Here is a 19,620-nt window from a genome sequence, read left to right as displayed (position 1 = left end):
AGACTTTTTAATGCATCTCCGTCTGACTGACTGAACATGGCGGTAAGATAAAGTTGAGTCATGCCCAGACTTGTCATAGTTCCAGCATTGTATCTTCTCACTCTAATTATAGGTATGCAGTAGTTTATGCCCGTATTTAACTATGTCAAGAGAAGAAACTCAAAACACATCAGTCTCTTATTTATTGGACTATTCTCTCACCTTATACAGGAAATGTTGAATTACTAATTACCAACCAGAAATTCCTCAATAATTTCATTGATTTATAACATTTTTAAAAACTCTTCAGCTACATAATGTGTATTTTAAGTATATTTTAAGTCCATAAATCTTGTTTTTAACCAAGATTTCTACTAACTGTGTTGTTGGAATAGATGGATTTTCATAATCCCATTTAAATTAACTAAAGTCTCAGTCAATACAAGACCAGTGAGAACATATTAAAATTATCTTGAAATTTTTAGATGGTCAAGTTTTGCATGCAAGCATAGACAAATAAGTGAGCCTCAGCTATATTCATTTTAAATATCTACTGTTGCTTAGAATGGTTTTACAACAAAAAGGTTAAAGCAGTAAAAAAAAAAACTCTTTTGTTTTTTTCTTCTGATACACAAATCTGACATTAATCATTGTTCACCTTTATTTGCCCCACAAATACCTCCACTAATACCCCTGTATCTGTAACTCACAGTCGCTTCAGCTGCAGCATCTCACCTTGCCTAAAATTATCATCAGGGCTTCTAATGTGTTGACTAAGCAGCTCCAGGCTCTCCAACCGGGAGCTCAGTCAGGCTTTTATGGGAATGTGTGAATGTGAGATTCCAGGTGTCACTTTAATTGAGACTTTGATACTGTCGTCTGAACAAAATGGTAAAGTAGTAGGGAAGACACAGCGCCACACTTGTAAGAAGAAAGCTGATTACACAGTGGGATCAATTTGATTGAAGCCCAAAACAAGGATCTGAAGTCCATAAATGTTTCATTAATGCACCCGAGTCACGCTTTGTTTTACACTAAGGGGGAAAAACATTATCTGAACAGAATGAAAAGGCCCTCCGTCCACGACCGTCTGCTGCATATAAACAGAGACTTCTCTTTTTTCTGCAGTGTAACAACATTATAGAGGTCCCCCATCTGATTGATGAAAGTGCCAGCTCTGCAAGTGCCTCTTTTACATAGCAGAGAGTCTTCTCTGCAGCCCACAATTCATCATCTGACAGTGGGATGGTTGCATCCATCTTAATGCATTACACAGACAAACAAGTGGCAAGTCGCACAGTGAAACCGTGAATCCCTTCAGGATAGTGCAGAGAGAGTACTGCGGGCAGACATGAGGATCGGAATGCAGTTCACCATTAACATACCAACCCCACATGCATGGAGACAGAGTACCAGCATTATGTTCTAAAAGACTGCACGGTTTATCCAGTTCTGAAGATAAAATGCTCAAAACATAGAAACTCACTGTGGAAAACAGTTCGTAGAAGAGCTAGCATCTCTGAGACAGCTTTATTGAATAGGGCAACTCCATTATCTTTACACATAAAATGTGAAATGATGCATTAAAACTTCTGGTTTTGGAATCAGTCTTGTTATGTTGTTTGAACTATTTAGTAATTTAAACTGTAACTAACCACCTTTGAAAGCATATTCCCACCTCTAACAAATTTTGAAAAATTCCACCAAAGTGGGTGGAGCTAAGAAACAATCCAGGTCATGGCTAAAGGCATGGCATGGAGCTGTGGTCAAGATGACAGAAACACTGTTGCCAACTTATCCTCCTTGTCATTATCTTTTACGTCTTTTCAGACTCCTGTGGAGACTTATTTAAAAAAGAAACTAGTGACAAATCAACCGACTTTTCCACTGTTATTGACAGTAACAGGGTTACGGTTAGGATAACTCTAACCCTATCAGGTAGCTGTTCTCCAGCTGTGATTTGTCCTGCGCAAGAAATGAATGCTGCAATGAGCTTTCTAAGCATGTCAGTCAGTCTTACACACTCGTCCGTCCCTCACCATACTGCTGCCAGCAGTCAGACCAGGAGACCCATTCCAATCTATCCAAATTGCAAATGCTTGTCAAACTCGCAAAAAGTGACAAAGTGACAAAAAGCTGTACTGTTTTGAACAATAGGAAAACTAAACTGTAGTAGTCATCTTTCAATCTAACGAGGCCAGCACCGAGACAGCGTCAGACAAAATATTGCAGAACAAAACAAATTTACAAGCAAATGTCAAAACCTACATAGAAACATAAACATAGAACCCTAAATATACAATTTAGACAGTTTATCAGAAAAAAGGTTGATTTGGGGGTTAGCTACACTTTAAGAAGTGATTTATCAGAAAGTCCCTATGTCTATGATATAAAATAATGTTCCAATCAAAAGGATCACCACTCCAAGATAATGCCCATTTCTATCTTATCTTTATAGCTTGACATAATGGAACTGAAATAGCAGCCAATGAGGGTAAGAGCAACCTGAACTCTGTGTCTTTGCTGCTGGAGAAATCTCATCATGTGAGCGTCGCCACTGGATGGAGAGCAGACTAATGTCTGGAGTAAGAAGCAGCTGTTGTTTTCCTACTGCAGTCTGAAAAGGCCTCAGGTCAGGATTTCCTGATGACATTTTAACTAACCACCATCCAATGTAGTCACAAGAAGCAGAATCATGATTGTATTTGGCCCATAACATAAACACACCTTTAAGCTGTTTATATTTTCTCACCATAACTCAAAAGGAGCCCGACTAAAATCAATTCATGTTCACCAGTGGTGTTGGTCACGCTACGCAGAAGCACCGTTCTAGCAGAAAACAAACGAAGGAATCAGATTTGCAAAGTGAGAACATCCAACAGGATTACATTCTGCTTGTTTTCTGTTCTCTACATCTACTGATGTGGATCTAGGTCCAACTCTTTAAATCATTTTTGCTGCATCTGCTCCATGTGAGGTGCAATGTAGGGGGAAAGTGCAAGCTGAAATCCTGAAAGAACAGGGAGTATGTGAAAGGACTAGAGGAGAGAAAAAACCCTGAATTCAGAAAGTTTATGTAACCCAAAACCAAACTTTTAAATCACAAAAATATGAAACAGTAGGAAAGTGCAGAATCTGTCAATAAATCAAGACATCATCAAAAAGCTATTTAATTTCATTAATTTAATTTCAAAATTCAAACTCATGTATTAGTTTTACTACACAGAGATTAATACATAAACAGAAAAAACTTAATTCTTTTTATTAGAAAATTTGATTTCAGAAAACCAATAAAACCACAATTTTTTCTTCAGAAATTGTATGTTATGACCTACAAAAATGTGGGCAAGACTGGTGAGTTGACAGTTGTCCAGCAGTCATTGACACCCTCCAGAAGCCACAAAAGCTTATTACTAAAGAGCTGGCTGGTCACAGAGTGCTGTATCAGATTCATAAGAAACGGGAAAAACCACAGCCTTGAGAGAACTGTGGAGAAAAGATTCAAGAGTTTATAAGAGATTTAAAAGACAATAATTACAGCTGGAGAAGGAGCTCCTATGTTGTCAAACCTACTTTGACAAACTCATGGACTGACCTCCATTGCATAAATTAATGGAAAATATTATCAAATATCACCATGAAGCATCTTATGAGAACAAGCAAAGTTGAACACAATAACCATAATTAGGTTTGTTTCAAATCCTCTGACTTCAAGTTTAAATGGTAACTTTTTTCACATGCTAATAAATTTTATGTCCTTAAATATAATCCATAAACATTCATGTTCATGCCTTGTAGTGACAAAGAAAAGTTCATAAAGACGACATTCATTAAAGTTCAGTTTTCTACATTCATCTACTTTGGTGGAAATTGGTTCAAGCCACCTGAATTTCAAGAAAGGAGGGGCTGTGGGTCCTACCCACCAGCAGTGCATTCAGAGATTTGTAGTGGTTAATGCAAAGTCAACCCGCGAGTTTGTCACCTTCTGTTGTAGAGCCACCACACACAGACATAGCCTGGATATTTGGTACCACTGTAGCATTCCTTGTATGTAGCAGCTCCTTAAACTCCTACTTAGACCAAGGCACTCTAAATATACTATCGTTACTTAGTGGTGCAACGTCATCCTTTTATATCAAAATTAACTTTGGTTACCAAGCGCCCAGAAAAAGTCTGGGAAAAACAAAAAGGCACAGAATCCAAATTGCTTGAGACCCTTATGATGTTTTCACAGTCAGTGAGGATTTGGAATGCCACGTTATCTGGTGGTGTCGGTCCACTGGTGTTTTGAAGTTGGACATAGCGTATACCAAGATGTTTTAGAGCACTTCACGCTTTCTGGAGAAGCTGATTTCAGTAATCAGCAGGATTTGGCACCTTCCCACACTGCCAAAAGTACCAATCTCAATCCAAACTCAACTGACCAGAAACTCAATAAAGAGTCTATAAAGTCCTGTGAAGAGTACCAACTGTTGCTATGCCGTTTCAGTGCAGTAATTCACATAAAATGCATTTATGTTCAATTCCTATGGGACATGCAAATGACTTTTCTAGAGTGTCACAGAGACACCAAAGAAAAGTTTAGACCCCAACAATTTATCCAATAAGCCTATATTTTCAATTACTCTCTTTTCCTCTTGACAATAGTGAAAAGACAAGTTGTGGGTAATTGGCATGCAAGGTTGAGCCGAGGGGTTGGATGAGCCAGGTCCTGAGCTAGAGCACAAAGCACAACGGCTTTGCTGTACCCTCAAAATTAGTTTAAAGCTGTGATTCAGCAGAAGGCTGAGACCTGCACAATGCTACCACTGCCATTCATAACAGCAAATCCTTTTCTCTGGCATAACAACTGAGCCACACCATCACGCTGCACCTCCCACATGTCACAACAGCAGGTAGAGAGAGGTCCAAACGACATGGCTTCACATATTGTCCCATGTTATGTATATGTCTGAGTCTAAATTTACTCATCCACATTATAATCTTTAGTCACATTTATGACTTAACGTGTGAGGGCACAGCAATTGTCTGGTGCTTACTGGTTTCTAAAATTATTTAAATCTTATTTCCAGTGTAAAACACAACAACAGATTTCACATTGTTACTTATTAAATAGAAGATTAAGCTCAAATGAAAAAGCAATGTCTAAAAAATTTAACAACCAAGATGCGTTCTCTGAATTTAAAAGGAAAAGTCTTAGGTGAATGCTTTTTGCACCTTTATTGCTTCTATTCTTCTTTAGATAGTTTTTACATATGCTACAAAACTGCTGACATACTCTGAAATCCAAGATCACAGCATCCGTAGGTCTCAGTAAATATTGACCATTATAACAAGAAGGAGAAAGCATCTTCTTTCCAAGAAGAATCTAAATGCACAATGTCCAATGGCTTAAGTTCAGCCCAACTGGTTCTTGTTAGACATTAAGCAGTTTTTCAAAAAAAAAAAACTGAACCAAAAATTCTCCACAAAACAGAGGTTGATAAAGTCACAAAAAATATATATTTTTTGTCTGAGATTATTTAATTTTTGTTCTCAAAAGCTCCTGACCTGACCTTTAAACTTTGGTCTGAATGGTAGCCATGGCTGTCATACGTGCTATCTAGTATTAACATTCTGCATTTGTTGTTTTACTGAAAATAAATTCTGTATTCCTTTTTAGTTTCCATTTCAGGTGACTACCTGTTGAAGCTCATCAAGAAAATGCAGAGTGTGTGCAAAGCAGTAACCACAGCAAAAGGTTGCTACTTTGAAGAAACTAGAATATAAGGGGTATTTTCTGTTGTTTTACACTTTTTTGTTTAGTGCATATTTCCACATGTGTTATTCATAGTTTTGATGCCTTCAGCGTGAATCTACAATGTCAATAGTCATGAAAATAAAGGAAACTCATTGAATTAAAAGGTGTGTCCAAACTTTTGGTCTGTACTGTATATATCTCATATATTTTATGAGTTATAAAATAAATCTCATTATTATGTGAAGTTTAAGCCACTACTGACTCACCACTCACCAGTTAAGTGCACAAGTCAACGCTGACATTGGAGGAAGATAATAGTTGGAACAAAGGGATGTGGAGGAGCGAGGTGGGGGGTATCAGCTGATCGAATCTTCTCATTAACTTCCCCCAGGCCTGCAGAGAAATAGAAAAGGAGGAGGGGCAGAGAGAGGACAGGTTTAATGAAGACTCCTGCAGCGAAGGTTCGTCTCGCCTAAGATGCAGCACTGTGAATAAGCCTGCCAGACAGATGGGCTGAGGAATTGATCGGTGGAATCGGTCCACAGAGACACAGCCACAAATTCAGAGACTGTTTAGTTGAGGTAGAGTGCACAATCATGGATATCAAAGAGGATGACATGTCTGTGGAATTTCCCACAGGTAGGTGAAAAGTCTTCCCACAGTAAAGAAAAAAAAGCACTCAAGAGTTCACATTCTGAGTTTTATTTGAGCCGACAACAAGGAGGAGCTCTAAACATCAAAGATAAAACTCTCAAGTTCATTAGTTCTGCGGCTGACAAGTCAAAGGAAATCCCAAATAAAATCTCTGATAATTCAAAGATTTTATACCCCAATTCTAAACTCAATGCAATTCAGTTCCGTCCACTTTATTCTTATGGTACCAATGTTGACTCAAGGGACTTGACAAAAAAAAAAAAACACACACACAAAAAGTCAATTTATCCAATGATGCAGATTCACAGTGAAGTGCATACATTCCATACATTTTCTTCTTTTAAATTCCTTAAGACTTTTCATAAAGATATAAAACACTAATACAAGTGCCTATACAACTGTTTCTCTTGACTTTCAGGGATAATGCTGCTCCATTCATCTGGATTTTAGTTCATACCATTTTATAAGTGCATTAAAACTTTAACTAGAATTGTTAAAATGAGCAACAACAGGCAATAAACTACTCATGTTTCTTTTGCTCTTTATGTCTCATCAATCATTTGTGTATCTATAAGGTTACACAGAATCTGCCTTAGAAAAAAATCAATAAAGAATTTCTCACTGCAAAACCTGGTCTGCAAATTAAGCCGTTTCTGTTCTTCCTGAACATGACCGTCATTATTCTCCTACTTTGGTTACTTTGATCAAATGATATGTTGCGCTGAATAAAATTACAAACTCGCATCACTCCTCAATATCCAGCTATTATTTTTTTTCCCCCCTATGTTCGAATAGGCATAACTGTACAAGAGTCTCATTAAAACCAAACTAGGACATGTCTGTGTTAACTTTATTGGTGAAAAAGCTTTGACACTTTTTGTCAAAAGCTTTTTGTCTTGTTTAAAAACTAATAAAATGTACATGGAACTCACTTAAATAAACTGGAATTATGACAAAATTGACTGACATTTTAATTAATGAATACAAATGTGCCAAAAAATAATAGCTTAAATCCAGTTATACTTAATGTTAGCCGTTTGGAAAGGCAGGATCAGATGCATGAGACTGCATTTTGTTCCCCATGTCCTGCAGCTAGATGTTTTTTTTTCTTAGCATCTCCATTGAAATAAAAAAGCAAACATTTTTTTCTCATTTTATGACAAAACTGTGAAAAGAACACATTTTCCTCTGACTTCAACAAACTAAAACTAGACTATAACTTAAATAGCTGAAGGACAATAAATTATGACAAAAACTTCAGTCAAAAGTCTGTCAAACGTATTGTAATTAAAAACATAATGATAGTTACTTGGTGTACAGAAATGAAAAGTTTTCACACTCCAACATAGAGATTTCATAACAGATTGTGTGCTGCATGCAACAAACCAATGGCAAACTGCTGACACGTCCCACTGACATTTGTTAAAGGATCAGAACTGACCCAGCAAACAAAGTGCATCGCGCACGCCACACTCCTTTTAGATCTGTGTTCCCCTGAGGGCTAAGACACCTTCAGTGATTCAGCCCAACACTGTCACCATGGTTACCATGGCCTGACACCACCAGCAGTGGTAAACAGGCAGAGCATACTTGAACATTGTTGTTGTCGCACAAAACACATCACAATCCGGGACGGTGGACTTGAGAGCCGATGCTTTTACAGAAAGTCAACAACCTGATGGACAAACACAGCGAAAGGCGCTATCAGGGCGTCCACCTCCAGCTGGGATATCGTGGAATGTTAATTAGTCCTGAAGCGACAACACACCACCCTTAGAAATGTCACATCCTTGTGAGGAGAGTGGAGAAAGGGGCCAGCTTCTGTTTGTTCTTCCTGCAGCAACACCTTCTCTCTTCCTTACCCCCAAGCTACTTCTTCGAACCTTCCCTTGCTCCCTCGTGCAGCCTCTCAGTTATGCGGTTTACTCTGTGATGAATGGCTCAATTTCAAGTTGAGTGTTTGGTTTTTTTTTCCTTTTTTTTCCTCTCTCTTTTGAGCTGAAATAGATTGCAATCTGTGCAATTGTGCAGAAACAAGATTGATTTCCAACTGAAACTCCACTTTAATGTAATAATTTTTTGGCACACATTTTTTTGTGTTTGGTAAAATGCAATGGTTCTTGCACATTTAGGTTGGGAAGAGCAGGAAATCCAGCTAAAATAGGAATAATTATCCTTTTAATTTTTGGTTTTCTGATAAGCTTGTTTTTTTTTTCTATCAGAAAGATTAATATTCACTTAAATAAGATTTAATAATAAAGAATTAGATCATGACTTTGTACATGTTTTAAGCACCGATTCCATTTTTATTTTAAAAACAACAATGTCTTACTGTTTGTTTGAACCTTTATCTTTTTCAAGGTTTATAGAAATCCTCAGGCTATCCATATATATTCACTTATATTTAATTAATGAAAACCAGAAATTACTGAAATAATATTTGGCTTCCGTAAGATTCAACCTAAATTAATCAAACAGAGGCTAGTGAATTGGAAAATGAATCCCTTCTGCTGGAGTGAGAAGGTGAGAATAGAGCTGTGGATTTTAACAGGGATTCTGGGTTTTAATCATGACAGTTTAATTACAATGTAAGCTAAAACTTTTTTAATAAGCTTTCAATTTTTGGAAGGGGGCTGTCTTACAGGTGAAAAATCAAATTGAGTCTGACTCAAATACGTTTAAATGAAAATTGCAAGAAAAGGAACAGGAGGGAGAAATCAGACACAAACCCCATGTTTTCTCTACTTCTTCTTCTTCCAGGAGTAAAACAAGAGAAACTCTGCACCAGCAAAAAGACAAAAGAATGGATAATAAGCCCGATGTGAAAGAAGAAAGAACCCTGTTCAAGGTCTACAGAGCTGAATGGTTTACATGTGAGCTGCCAGCTTACATTTTCTTGCTGTCACCATTTGCTGGGAAGCATCAGGGATGCTTTAAAGAGAGCACGCTCTCTCCCAAGAAGAGTCGCTAAACGTCACTAACAATCACTGAGCTACCAGAGGAAGGAGAATCAGAAAAACAAGACAACAGAACAACAGAGGCAGAGTCAGATGAAAAGGGACAAAAAGCAGAAGGTGAAACAAAGGAAAGAAAAACTTATGTTTAGAGGTTTTCAGTGAAGTTTGCAGAAAAGCTACCAAGTCTCTGAGTTTAAAGCCTCTAGGGTAGCAACCATGCAGAACAAATATTAGTACATACAGTACAGACCAAAAATTTGGACACACCTTTTAATTCAATGAGTTTCCTTTATTTTCATGACTATTGACATTGTAGATTCATACTGAAGGCATCAAAACTATGAATAACACATGTGGAAATATGCACTAAACAAAAAAATGTAAAACAACTGAAAATACCTCTTATATTCTAGTTTCTTCAAAGTAGCAACCTTTTGCTGTGATTACTGCTTTGCACACACTCTGCATTTTCTTGATGAGCTTCAAGAGGTAGTCACCTGAAATGGTTTTCACTTCATAGGTGTGCCCTGTCAGGTTAATAAGTGGGATTTCTTGCCTTATAAATAGTCATGAAAATAAAGAAAACCCATTGAATTAGAAAGGTGTGTCCAAACTTTTGGTCTGTACTGTATATGGTCTATGAGTTTATGAACATTTTTAAAGATACAATTCTGTGGTGTTTTTTTTCTTTCTTTTTCCAATGCCAATACAAACAGAGCCAGGTAATGAAGTATGGATTTTCACAGCAGGATTTCACAAAATACAAAGAAAAAGTGCAATGAAAAAACAAAAAACATTTCTCATGCATATTTGGGTCAATGACATGAGAGTCGATTATTAGTTATCACTGGCAGATGAGTAACTGGGCATATTTGAACAGACTCTGGAGCATTTCAAATTGTATTTGTGTCAAAGTAAGTTAAATCTTATGGGTTTGAGCTGGCGTTTGACTCTGCTGACTGAGCTACCAGCAGTAACCAGGGATGGTTAAGCTCAAGAACATTTAACGTCTTCACAGTTTGAGTTTTTTAAATATGGTTGGTTGATTTTCATTTTCTGAAAAATGTATTATTTTTGTTTTACCATACAAAATGTCAGTACAGTCCCAACACAGTCACTCACTTCCTTCCTTTGTTGTTGACAGGATTAATGGCGATAGTACAAGCTATACTGCAGATGCATCCATAGCACTGATTTCAAGGCACTGACTGTCTGGGGATAATTTGTGATGGACAAAGAATTAAAATGGACAATGAAAAGGAAAAAAAAAAAAAAAGGTTTTTCACAAAAATACTGATTTTATCTGAGCGGATGCCTCCTCTCATCTTCCCCTCCACTGAAAGGAGCGTGGGAACTGTTTCCAGTGAGTTGAGCGGAGGTGGAAGTCTGACCCTGACTTATCGACCGCCTTCGCAATCCACATCTTCATGGCTAATGTGGCTACCTGCCAAATATGGTCCATCTCAAATAAAGCCTACAGAAAAAATACAATCTTGTATAAATATTTCTTTGCTGCTTATAGTTAAATCACTAAAATCATTAGAAAAATTGGAACACTTAAGGAAAACAGCAGACTACTCAATAAATCTTGTTTTAGGGGCATTTTTAAAGCAAAAGAGACAACTGGAGTTTTTAGATTGTGCACTTTCTTTGGATCAGCCAGATACTTTTGGTCACTTCAAGTAAATCAACAACTCTATGCTCTCTCATGCAAATTCACCGGACTTAAAGTTGTTATTCCAATTTTGCACAATGTGTAGTTACGATGTATGATTTCTGAAGGCAGCTTTAATATTTCAAGATGTGAATTCTTTTTTTTTTTCTCCACCAGACCTTGTTTCAGAGGCAAAACGAGTGAAGATATCAGATAAAGCCTGTGCTGTCACAAAAAAAGCTGTTGAATGTTTCCCTACCAATAGCTGGTGTTTAGATTGCATCAAACAGCTTGTCCCTGTTTGCTTTCAGTCAGTGAGAATGGACAAGACAATGTTACACAAGGCTCCAAAACTGAAACTCTCCTCTTGTTGCATCTGTGAATGACAGCAAAGCGTTGAAGAGGGCCTTTTCTCTGAGCTGACACTGCTCATTTGAATTTCAAAACATGATGTAAAGCTGTGATTAAAAGGCAATTACAGCTTGTGTCAACGGGGATTTTGCCAAGGTGATGTCAATGGAAACAAGAGTAAGATTCGTGAAGAAAAATGACAGGAAGGGCCTAGAAAAAAACAAAACAAAAAAAAAAACAACAAAGCTGGGGAGGGCTCAGGAGACAACATGAAGATGTGTGAATATTGCCTGCTTAGAGCCGGGATTTCTTCTTCATCCCCTTCCACTCCCAAATTATAAAACATTGCTCCAAGGCAGCTTTCAATTAAGAATCAAATCCACCGGAAACATTGAGTGGGAATGTTTTATGATAAAACCTGAAATAACAAAGCCACCCACCCTCTTATTCAAATGATTCGTTTATGAAGTCCTACAGTCTCCCCCATGGCCATGTTTCAGATGAATAAGCCTGCAATGCTTACTTATACAAAAGTAATGAACGGAGAATATAAAAAAAGCAAAACAGAAATAGGAAAAAAAAAAATCATGCATGGTGTACCTGCCAAGTTTTGATCTCCTGCTTGGAGCCCGCAGGAGCAGCTCTGTTTTAGCACTGAAATGCAGCAGAACTGACAGACTGCTGCAGCAGCCCTGTGAGGTGAGGCGGAGTCTGAACATGCTGCTGTCATTCTTCATACACTGAACCAACCTTTGGTCCCAGCAGATATGGCAAAACGGAAAATATAAACAACAGAAATACAGGCCAATGCTGCAAGCTTTTTAATTATTGAGGAAGCCCTGAAACTGCAGAATGCACATTACGTTTAACCCAAGATGCCTGACGGAAAGTAATGGAGAGGCTTAGGGATAAATTAAAAAGGGTGTCAATGCAGGGTAGATTACTGATGAGAGGGTCTGAGCTGGTGCTCCTCTGTTTCCTTCAATTTGTGTTGTTTTTTTTGAGAGACTTTTATCCCAGATGTAAATATTCATAGAAAACTTTAAAAGAATTCCACAGCATCAGGATTCAAGCACAGAACTCGTCACTTGCAGCATAGTTTCTCTGATAGACTCTGGCAACTCCCAAAAAAAAAAAAAGAAAAAACTGGAACTCATACCAGTTGGAGTCACTGAAACAGCAAAGACCAGATGGTCAAATAGTCCAGCTTGTTTTCTCATACAAGCTAGAGCATGAGCATGAGAGCCTTTGCTCTCATGCTCCAATAGTTTAGTTTGATTTCCAGATAGAAGCTCTCTATTTTTAAATTAAGTTATTATAAACTCTGGGGAGTTTCAGACTCACACAATCAGTGCAGGTAACAACTGTTACTGTAGTTCACCTGTCTACAAATAATAAAGAAAACAATGTTTCATTGTGTGTTTCACCACAATGAAAGGAGTACTTTTAATAACCTGGGCTGACAAGGTTTTGAGAATTTTCAGGTGAATTGTATTTTTCTTACACATTCCGTCCGTTGTGCCAGACATAAAAACAAATACTGTACTGATAATTAAACATCTACAAAGGAAGAGTCAGATTTCTCTGTTTTTCAAAGCTTTGACGAAAAAGTGTTTCTTAAAGTCAGAAATTAAGTAAATATAACATTAAAAAACCCCATTAAATTTAAATTAAAATGACTAGCAATCTAAGTGACACAATTGTATGTCCTGGTATTGGCCTTAAGGATTATTAGTCTTGATTGAAAAGTGCTCAATGAAATTAACTTTGTCATTTTCCAATCAGGGTGCTGAATGGACAAAAGCTCTTTTACCAAGTTGCGTGTGTGCAAATGGAATAGAAAGCAACAAGTGATCTTGCAGACAGAGAGAATAACGGCCATGCTCTCTTGTTTCTTTGCAACAAGCGAGCATATATAGAAAAATAGCAAACTGAATATTGGCTAATATGTAAAGCTAAATGAATGTTCTGCTGACTGGTGAGAGCAGGTCATCCAGCCGGAAAGTAAAACTCACAGTGATGAACCTCAGAGAAGCATAGAATCAACTGTTGGAAGATATTAAGCAGAAGTATATAAAATGCATATAAATACTGATAACATATCTCCACAATCCATAACAGGCAAAAATGCTGGAGCAACAAGATGCTTCTTTGTAGTAAAAGAAGCACAACTTATTTTAAAAAACACACTATTTTTACACGGTTCTCTATGCGTGGTTTGAAGGTGAGGCCATCAATAACCAAGATAAGTATCGAGTCCGATGCTGTTGGGGGGGGGGGGGGGGGGGGGGTGCGCCGCAGTACTCCGGTGTTGTTTTGTTACTTATTCTGCTGCAAGTTGCCTCAATTTTGACGCGCAAGACGTAAACGGTAAAATCTGGTTTAGGATTTTCAAAATAAAAGATCCGGAAGTAGTTCATTATTTCTTGCGCGGCCCGGTACCAAATGGTCCGCGGACCGGTACCGGTCTGTGGCCCGGTGGTTGGGGACCACTGATCTAAAGGATATTTAGAGGTTTTAATATTTGCACAAAAGCATCTATTTGTCATGTTTTATTAAATTTACCATCAGATGAGGTACACTGGTCTGAACCATCCTGTTTGTAGATCCTCACATCTCCATCTCAATAGGAATAACCATATTAAACAATACATTTCTTTTCTTTTTTTTCATTTAATTACTTCACCTTATCTTTGTTGTCTGATGTTCAACAGATTCTCAGACTGCTTATTCTTAACTATACAGAATAACTGACAGGTTTAATAAATGAGTTCTACATACCCTCTTACATTTCTGGTTTAATCAAACAGATGCTGCTTTATTGAAAACTTCCTGCACCTGAAAGTGATTAAATACCTCAGTCACATAGGAGCATCCAATAACTAACAAGAAAATTTAAAAACCCATTAAAATTGCATAACCGATGCTTTACATTTGAAGCATATTTTGACACTTTTAGCTGTCACCTTGGGCAAAAATGATTTTAATAATTTTTCTGTTTCATTACATCCAGCATTGCTCAGGAACTGTAATGTATCTTAAAGACCTCTGTGCAGTAAAGGACAGCAGGTAGATTCACTGAATTTAATCAAACATCAACAATGTGTTCCTAAGGTCCTGTTTATGTGCAAGAGACACTGTCAGAAACCCAGCAGTAGGCGTATGATGGGAGAGCAAGAGTGTAAAACCACTAACAAAGGAATAAAATGAGGTTTCACCACAAGATGCAACAAAAATGATCTGCTCTTTGAAAGGTTCTAAAATTATATCCAGCTTCAGTGGTACAAAAACTCAATACAGATTCAACACTGTAGTTATTAAACAAGAAGAAAGAGTCATATCAGGAAAAGTAAGTTTTAAGATGGACTTGAGAGGAAAAGTAGAAACCAGCTGCTCCAAATAAAATGCACGATCATCAACAAGTCTGCACAGTGTGCTGGTCTGAAGTACATCAGCATCAGCTTATAGGAGCAACTGTTGCTGTCCATCATTGTGGGCACACTTAGAAAACCTGTTTTTAAATTATAAAGACTGAGAAAAATTATTCACAAGTAAAAACCCTTCAAACCTTCGAGTTATGTAATCAGAGAACCGAACACAAATGCGCACTTCAAAGTTCAGATCTCAACGTGAACTAAATGTTTGCAGGAATTGTCTGTAAAATTCTTACCCATTTTGGGATTTGATTTTAGAAGCTAAAAAAAAAAAACGGATAATTTTCAAAGACAAATTTAAAATATTCTTATATAGATTTATTTAATAAAATGAAAGGCCATAAACATTTGGCAGACTTCTTTAGAACAAAATTCCCTGCAGTGTTTGTCATCAGGATCTCTGCAGTATGAATGGCTGGTATTGACAGAAATTAGCAAAAAAATAAGGGGGAGGAAAGACAACAAAAGGTCCTCAGACCAGGAGACATTCCCTAATGGACTGGATGGAGGACCAGCATATGGGGTCTCTGCTCTACCGCTACACCTCACATCAGCACATTTGATATTTTTTAATCCCCAGCTAAAAGCAGCTATAGCAGAATTCTACAAATACTGAAAAACAGAAAAAAACTACCATAGATATACAGTATTTATAATGCATGCATTGTAGTTTTTTAATTAGTGATGTCAAATATTGGATTTCTTTTCTTTCAATAACTGAGCAAGCTGGCTTTAAGGTGCAGTATCAGGAAAAACTCACTGAACAAAAATCTTATCTAGTTATATTCTGGCAGGTGTTCTGACATTAGATAAATAACAAAGAACTATGAAAAACAGCAGACAGTTAAAGGGACAGTTACACCGTTTCCTTCACTCTGTAGAAAGTGTAATCATGTCCATGATTCCCATAAATCAAACATCAAGGAAGACGACTTACTGTGGATCAGATTTTGATTATAACATTTTCTGGGAAAAAAAGAAGACTTGAGCCAGGGGGATGGGAAACAACAAGATGAGGAGCCAAGATGCAAGATGTTTATGTTTCTCAAGAGCCTAATTTAATTTAGCACAGAAAAAGCAGCCAACAGCCTCCACATATCAGTGGTTTTTGTGGGGCAAAGACTGGGCGGTGAGTACCAAATGGGCACTGGAGCTGAATTTTGTTCCATCACACATAATAATAGTTTGATGTCCATAATGCATTGCAGTAAGCTGCTGAGACTGTGCCCAAAATGCCTTGGCTACAACAGAAAGACCTCTCGTAACCCGCTGGGTCAAACTTTAAAGCGCTGCATGACCATCCATGAATTCTCTTCAAGAAGAGAAAAGTTCACTTCTGACTGAAGAGCTCCAGCATCGTTCAGTTCCATTAGCATTTCAAAAGGAGACAAGTAAAAGCAATAGCAGGGGGGAAGACGGACCCGTGGCTGATGGGGTTCATGGCAGGGAAAGAGCTGCTGATTTGTTGAACTTGGCCCACGGATGAGCTTTGTCCGTCAGCAACACAGAACTATTGAGAATTTACCCTCAAGACACAGCCAGGATTGTGCATTACTAGAAGTTTGTAACAACATAGGGGGAAATAATCCTCCAATTGTATAAGACTTGTAAAAAATATTTTCCATTCTACTTTTTATATGCAACAAAAAATAGCCAAGTTTCCATTATACCATTAACATGATGCTCAACCAAATACACTCTATAATGCATCTGACCTCTGTTTGAGGATAAAGTTCTTAGTCGTTTGTCAGATTATATAGTGGAGAATAAAAACTATTTTCAGTGTAAATGAGTATAAAGTCAAAAAAAACAAACAAACAAAAAAAAAAAAACAGTTCATGCACAACCACACTTTATATAAATGAAACTACATGAAATGATTCAGTGCCCTTCACACTTATTTGTACCACTGGAAAGAGCCTTCAGCTGAAAACATCTTTTATTATGGTAGAATATTCCAACAACAAAAGAGACAATTGTCTCCATCATCAGTATTTGTGTCTTACCTTAATTTGCTGTTCACCAAGCAGGTCCTGATGTCCGATTACAATTTTTTGATAAAACCCCTTCGTTTTATTTTTCCCCTTTTGCATAGCCTTTCATACTGCTAATTAAATGACCATAATCAGATTTCTGTGTGAACAGTTTATGACTCTAAAGCGTGCCGCATGCGCAGGAGAGGAGCATAGAGGTCACTAACTTAAGTGGGATCAATTTTAGAGTTGATGAGAAATATGAGTTGATAATATCGTCACAAGATCTTCACAAGACAAAGCAAGGTAAGAATAAAGAAAAAGTTTTCAGCACTGCTGGCTTCAGCCAGCGTTTATGTCCAGATTTACTATGTCTGGCCTCTTCTGGTACAGAATTATGAAGAATGTCTCAAATTAATGATGTAAGAGTTAATAAAATCAGATACGCATCAGATTTCTATGGAAGTGGCACAAATAGGGTTTTTATTTTATTCTTTGGTTGGAAAAAAACTGGGAAATTCAGACTGCCATAAAAAAAGTTGCACATGGGTCGAATTATGCCAAAATAAAATCAGATTTGAGTCATATGTGGATGCTGTGTGATTGTGACTACAAAGTGACGGAACCAATGTTCACTAAAATCATAGAATGTCTTCCTAATACTTCATAACCCTAGGACAAGACTTTAGCATGGTGCTACAAATTATTTCAAACACAAAAACACTTTAAATAAAAATTTGTCAGACTCAGTCTAAAGGCTACGTCAACAACATAGAAAATGTTCATCCAACAGAATATCAACCTTCTTCAAGTACCGTCTCAGTTCCCAGATCTAAATTCTGTAGAAAGCCTGTGGGGCTGGAGACAACTTGGATTTTTCTAATGTTTTTACAAATGTTTTCACTGTAGGGTTACGCCACTGTAATAGGAGTACTTTAGTTTGAGGGTTTTTACACCTTTACCAGGGACGTCAGTAAAAGTGTGGGGCACTGTAGCGGTCAAGCTGCAGTATGTTCCCAACTCCCACTTGACCTCAAATTCCATCAAAACCTCATCAGACGTAGCGCTTTCTGATATCTGAAGGTTAAAGACATCAAAAACTGAATGCAGGAGTAAAAGAATTTCAAAAAATTTTAGTTCTTATCAAAATGTTATAAAAATACAATAAAATTGCTATTTTAAATAGCAGTTAGTCCATACACAGTCCATAGTATCAGAGTAAAAAGAATACAACAGTTATTTCTGACTTTTACCTTCTTTGGAGTAAAGCACACAACTAAAAATGAAGTAATGGAAAAATAAATAGGTTCACTCCCATCTGTTGCATTGTTGGTTTTGTTTTTGCAAGAACCAGCTTGTTTCCGCCTCGAGGCAGGTGCTTGAAGCAAAACCCCGTAAGTAATGACACCCGTTTCCACCTGCTGGGACGAAGTTGCTCTACACCAGCAGCTGCCTCACCTAACCCTTTCTAGCGCAGTCGCAGGTCTTTGTAGAAGAGGAAGAAAACAAGAATACTTGCTCACAAGTGTTCTGAAAACACACAAAGTAAGGCACCTTCAAACTCACAATATAAATCAATGTGGTTCATGCAAACTAGACAAAAGGTACTACATGGTACAGACCAACTGCTAAAAATTGTCTTATTTACTAATATGAATACACCCTAAAATCAAGTTTAATGGAGCAAAATGCTGGATGTACAAGGGTATGTTCCACAACGAAGGTTCAATTTTAAAGTTATTCTAGGAAAATCTTTCAGAGACCTTGGAAGATTGATAGTAAAAAGCTGTGCCAAGTTTTCATCTAAATGCAAGAGCTGGTTTAAAGCAAACAACTTACAGGTGGGGCAATAAAAACAAGTTTTGGCAGGAAAAAGGTTTGTGAGCAGAGACTCCTTTCAATAAAGTAAATGACTTCTGACGCTGAAAGATGAAAAGGCTTACGTATTGATTTAAAGGGCAAAACCAACCTGGTGAGAAGAAGCTAAGAACAGGAAACACATCTCTGAAAGGGCTCTGCAGGCGTATTATTTTTGAAGTTCACCACTTTGAGCTATCAAGTGTTAAACTCACCTGGAAACCAAAAAGGCTGATAGAGCGAGCAATTTTTGTTTTGAGACACTACAGGTTTTAGTTGTGCCGCCATTTCTCTAACAGCTATTTAAAACTTCCAATTGTGCAGTGCTTCTCGTCTCTGATCATCCTCCTTTTTATGTCCCTCACCTTCTCCTGCCACCTCAGAAGGGGATTCATCACAGCCTGCAGTGCGTGAGCATCTTAGCTATGGCAGGTGAGGAGGGATTGTGGGTAATGGCTGGTTCACCAACAATGAACCTTCCCAGAGCTGCTTGTTTCAGCAGTAATTACAACAGGAGAATAGTGCACCATGACTGGCTCTAAAAAGCTTACCAAGCCTTTCTACTTGTGATGCCATGTACATTTTTTCAGAGCAGGCAAGGCAGTGTGATGAGTAAAAAAGGACTTGGAAGCTAAACAGAAAATGCTAAACAAAGACGTTGAAAGGAGAACCAGAAGGCTGTGCACTAAGTGACACACAGAGTTCGGAAATAAAATGAAATGCTCTGAAGACTATGAATACAGATGAGATCATTTCATTGTGTTCTACAATCATGTCTGCTGAAGATAAAGGTGAAAGGCTGGACAGGTAAAAAAAAAAAAAAGAAATACAAGAGCATAGGCCAAATACTGGAGGAGAGAGACAGGCTTCAAGAGGCTGACAGAGTGATTGAAAATAACCACAAACTGAATGAAGACTGATAAGTGAGTGTCTGAAAATGTTCTGCTGCACAAAAAAATCCTCATCTTCTTCCTCCCTTGTGCCACTTTTTCTCTACGCGACCCTCAGTAATCACCTTCTT

General features: G+C 37.6%; 1 protein-coding gene across 7 annotated transcripts in view; it reads right to left on the bottom strand.

Annotated features, from left to right (window-relative positions):
- The window catches only part of sema6cb (semaphorin 6Cb), a 171,168-nt gene that overhangs the window by 125,495 nt on the left and 26,053 nt on the right, over nt 1–19,620 (bottom strand). For 5 of the 7 annotated variants that reach the window (XM_032557982.1, XM_032557981.1, XM_032557988.1 and 2 more), the window contains exon 3: nt 5,993–6,112. The exons of 1 other annotated variant lie outside the window; for it this stretch is intronic. The gene's annotated coding sequence lies outside the window, so the exon portion shown is untranslated. Of the gene's footprint in view, nt 1–5,985; nt 6,113–19,620 lie in introns of all 7 variants that reach the window. One more of the 7 variants, XM_032557983.1, reaches the window with a different exon arrangement.

This window comes from Xiphophorus hellerii, chromosome 3 (assembly GCF_003331165.1).
Source record: "Xiphophorus hellerii strain 12219 chromosome 3, Xiphophorus_hellerii-4.1, whole genome shotgun sequence".
Lineage (NCBI taxonomy): Eukaryota > Metazoa > Chordata > Actinopteri > Cyprinodontiformes > Poeciliidae > Xiphophorus > Xiphophorus hellerii.
Note: the sequence above shows the minus strand (reverse complement) of the source record. Positions and strands in the feature narration are given on the sequence as shown.